Genomic DNA, 4,682 nt, shown 5'->3' with positions numbered 1-4,682 from the left:
GAACTTTAGGTTAGTTGGTATTTGTTCCAAGGCCTCCGCGAATGCAATATTGATGTGTAGTTTCTTGAATATTTTAAGGAATTTCAAAAACTGCTTGTCCAGCTTATTCCTGCAGAGCCTTGAAGGATAGGGAATTTTTATATGATGCTCAATGCTTATAGGCGGTGTATCTTCTCTTGCTTGCAGACCTTTAGTAGTCTTCTTTTCTTCTTATTCTGGTGCTGGTCGTCGTCATCTGACTTCTCTTCAACCACTTATTGCTCAGCCCTTGGCCTCTCATGTTATTTTCCACTCCTCAAGAAAATTGCTTGACACTGCTCTTTCGAGTTAATCTCTATATTACTAGGCAAGTTACATTGAGTATGGTTGGCCATTTGAGCAGTTAACCGTCCAACTTGATTCTCCAAGGTTTTAATGGAAGCTCTAGTCTCCAGCATGAATTAGAGTAATAAATCTGCTTGAATATTTGAACCTCCACTAGAATTTGGTTGTTCAGCAAGTTATTGAGGACTCCCTTGGAATAGTGGCCTATATCTCTAGTTTAAAAAGCCTTAAAGATTCTTACTAGACAGTTGTGAATCATGATACTGACGACGTCCATCAAGGTAGGGGTAGGTATCATCTTTTTAAATATCCAATTTGAGCTTGCTCCATTGGTAAACTATTCACGTTAACATGGCATATATCATAAGAGTGAGGGCCCTCACACAGTTCACAGATCACCTAAGCCTGCTTGACTTGAGCTTCCATCATCTTTGTTAATGGTTCTACTTGGGCTATAAGCTTGGTGAGGGCATCTACTTCATGCATACCGGTTACCTTCTTTTCTTGGCTTCTTTTAGATGGCCACTGTTAATTGTTCATGACCATCTCATCTAGCAGATCATATGCCTCATTTGCACTCTTCCCCACCAGATGCAGCATCAATAAGGATCTAGTTAGTGCAGGTTAACCCATTATAGAAGTTGTGAACTTACATCCACTTCTCTATTCCATGATGAGGAAACTTTCTAATTATGTCCTTGTATCTCTCCTAGACTTCATATAGAGAATCATTGTCATGTTGCATGAAATTGTTGATTTCAAATCTCAGTTTGGCTACCTTAGCAAGAGGAAAGAGCTTCGAGAGAAATTTTAAGGCCAATTCCTCTCAAGTGTTGATAGATTGAGTGGCGAAGATACCAACCAACTCTTGGCTCGATCTCTTAAGGAGAACAAGAACAGCCTCAATCTAATGGCTTCATCACTAACTCCGTTCATCTAAAATGTCTAACACAGCTCCTCGAAGTTAGCAGGATGCATGTTTGGATCTTCTGATGGCAATCCCCCAAACTAGACTATGGATTGAACCATTTGCAGTATGGCCAACTTGATCTTGAAATTGTTTGCTTTAATGGCAGGTGGCCATGTACAGGATCTAACCCCTCTCAGATTGGGTAGAACATAATCTCTCAAGCTACGGTCTAGTGGATTAAGACCATTAGCCTGCCCATCTACGACGCCTCCATTATTGTTGTTATAGGCCATCCCTACTTCTTGCTCAACCACTGTCACTGCTCTTTCCAATCTTTTCCTTCTTCTGTTTTGTCTACAAGTCTTCTCTATTTTAGGATCAGCAGGAAATCTAGCAGTTGGCCCTTAACGTAGCATAAACTAGTTAAACCAGTGAATAGAGAAAATTTTAAAACAAACAGAAGAAGTAAAAAAATTGAAAAGAAAAAATAAATTATAACAAAATTTATTTTTTATAAATATTAACTAACAATCCCCAACAACGGTGCCACAAACTTTTTGTGGTATTTTCAACATGCAAGTATTTTTATTGTTATGAAGTAATAGACTCACAAAGAGTGAGATTGATCCCACAAGAATTTTAGTTAAGTACTTTAAAATTAAACTTTTACTTCTATTCGGTTGTTACAAATTGAGAAAAGAAAAGATTAAATGGTTTTGACAGTTGCATTGTAGGTTTTTTTTTCTCTTTCTTTTTTTTTCTCTCTTGTAGGTGCAATCATTAAAGTCAAATGGAATTGGGCGCACTTATGGAGTTGATACTAGCAAGTTTGCACATCATTGACTAGGGGAGTTTTTCTTTAACTCTTCTTTATTTATTTTTAAACTTGCTCACACATATTTGAGAATTTGGTGCTTAAACATGTTTTGGGAAACTAAGAGCATGTTTGGTATTGTTTTTTGTTTTTTGTTTTCAAAAAATTGTTTTTAAAAATGAAAACAAAAAATAGTTTTTGAAGTTTTTAAAAACAAGTCATGTTTGGTTAGTGTTTTTTGAAAACAATATTGACCAAAAGTGAATTGGTTTTTAAAACAGAAAACAACATTTTGTTGTTTTCAAAATTCTTGTTTTTTGTAACTTTGTTTTCTGAAAACTGTTTTAAAAAAACAAAGGCCAAACAAGCCAAATTGTTTTCAAAAACAATTTTCTGTTTTTAAAAACAAAAAACAGTTTTTTAGTTATGATGCCAAACATGCACTAATTTTTTTTTCTTTTTATTTTATTTTGCTTGTTTGAAAAAAAAATTGAGGCATATGTGCTTTGGTTTTGTGATTTTCAACATTCTAATACATGATTAATAATGTGCATAGCTTGTTAAAAAATGAGAATATTGTTTGAGCTTGTGACTAATTCTTGTGCTAGTTTTATTTTGATTAAGATATGTCCAATTTTGAGCACAAATGCCTTGATCATTTAATTGTGAGTGATTTGGTGAAAGTTTGTGTAAATATGTGATTTTGCGATCTCACAAGTCTTAGAATTTATTGAAGAGTTCTGGTAGATACAGAATAACATCAACATGAATATCACAAGGGTAATGTAATTTTTGCAAAGTGGTGCAAAGGCTTCCAAACAAGATATTGAGTAAATTATGAGACTCCGGCCTTTCGCCCACCGACCAAGCATAGTCGGCTCCTCTGCACGCCGGCCGATCACACGTTGGCCCCTCCGCGCTCTACCGCAGCGTATAGCCTGACCGCTTACCTCTTCACCCACATCCCTTCGCAACACCTGCGACTACGGGAAATAGAGAAAGATCAAGATTGCAAAAATAAACTCAGGGAATAGGGTTTGTTGATTGGGGTTGAACATATCATATTTGAATTTTAAAAAAAAAAAAGGAGAAGGCAATTGGCTACACAATGGTTCTCGACAACGGCTCTAGATTGGTGGTCCTCGACAATGGCAAGCCCCTAGTACTTTGAGAGAGAAAGAGAAGAGACAACAGGGGAGGTTGTCGTCAGTACCTTTGTTGACAAAGGGGAGTTCCTTTCTGTTAGAGAGTCCTACATTGACATGTTAGAGAATCCTACATTGTCAATGTGTGGAAAGATAATAGAATATATAAGAGGAATGGGCTACTCCTCCCATTGCCAATTGGTTTTGGGATGGAACCTCATTCACCTTATCCCCAAATTCTAACATGGTATCAGAGCAAAACAAACAAAAAAAATCTCTAGCGACTATCCAACCCCAAAAAATAAACCGATCGAAGTAGAGCCGAAAAAAAAAAAAAAGAGCCACCAAAAATCCAAAAAAAAAATTGATCCAAGAGCCAAATTCAAAAAAAGCCACTTGTGATTCAGGGATATAGTGAGCCAAAAATAAAAAAGAGCCACCAAAAATCCAAAAATACCGATCCGAAAAGTAGAGCAAAAAGAGTCACTTGTGATCAGGGATAGTGAGCTAAAAAAAAGAGCCGCTTATGATCGAGTTGTCCAAGATGGTGAGCAAGTAAAATAGCTACCATCTTGAGGGGGATGTTAGAGAGTCCCACATTGTCAATGTGTGGAAAGATAGAATATATAAGAGGAATGGGCTACTCCTCCTATTGCCAATTGGTTTTGGAATGAAACCTCATTCACCTTATTCCCAAATTCTAACACTTTCTCTTTCTTTTTTGTTCTTTTATATTTTTGAGTTTACTTTATTAGTCATAGTTTATGATTTACTTCACAAAATTATATATATTTATATTTTTAAGTACTTTTTCTTTTTTGATAAAAATTTTCTTTGGTTGGGTGAGTGAAGTTTTCACCTTAATCAATCTTTAATTTTACATATATAAATATAATTGTATGTATTTTGTTTTCTTTTAGATATGTACCCAACATATTCCTCTAGTATGTTTTTGTCAATGGTAAGATGTTTGTACAGAAGTTGATTTCCTTGTTCGAGATCAACAATCTCTATGTGTTGTTCGTTTGATGGTGCTGGAGTGGTACCAGCGTGCTGTCGGTGGTTTCGAGTGTGAGCATCCAATCTAATTCAGTATTTTTTTTCCTCATCCGATCCAATCCAATTAGTAATTGGATTTGGAAAATTATCATCCGGTCCAATTCAATTAGACCTCAAAATCCAATCCAATCCAATCTAATTACTAATTGAATTGGATCGATTTTATAATTGGATATCTAATTACGCACTTAGTTCGAGGGGTAAGATTTTATCAATTATTTGACGAATTCCGATGAAGGGTGATGTTCCAATAAATGGCGTATGATAGTAGCTCTTAAAGAAGGATTTGACGATATTTTTTGGTTAATTGTTTTATATGCTTAAATTTCATAAGTTCTGTTTTATTTTAATAATTTGATTTTGAATCAACTGTCTATCGCAATTTTTGGATTTTTTAATAACTTATTAGTATGTTCTATTATTATGAATT

General features: G+C 35.3%; 1 non-coding gene across 1 annotated transcript; it reads left to right on the top strand.

Annotated features, from left to right (window-relative positions):
* Positions 1–989: 989 nt before the first annotated feature.
* LOC115718224 (small nucleolar RNA R71) lies at positions 990–1,096 on the top strand. The gene has a single exon (XR_004011808.1). It is a non-coding gene; the product is annotated as a small nucleolar RNA R71 (small nucleolar RNA).
* Positions 1,097–4,682: the final 3,586 nt, after the last annotated feature.

The sequence above is a fragment of the Cannabis sativa genome, chromosome 5 (genome assembly GCF_029168945.1).
Source record: "Cannabis sativa cultivar Pink pepper isolate KNU-18-1 chromosome 5, ASM2916894v1, whole genome shotgun sequence".
In the NCBI taxonomy this organism is placed as follows: domain Eukaryota; kingdom Viridiplantae; phylum Streptophyta; class Magnoliopsida; order Rosales; family Cannabaceae; genus Cannabis; species Cannabis sativa.
Note: the sequence above shows the minus strand (reverse complement) of the source record. Positions and strands in the feature narration are given on the sequence as shown.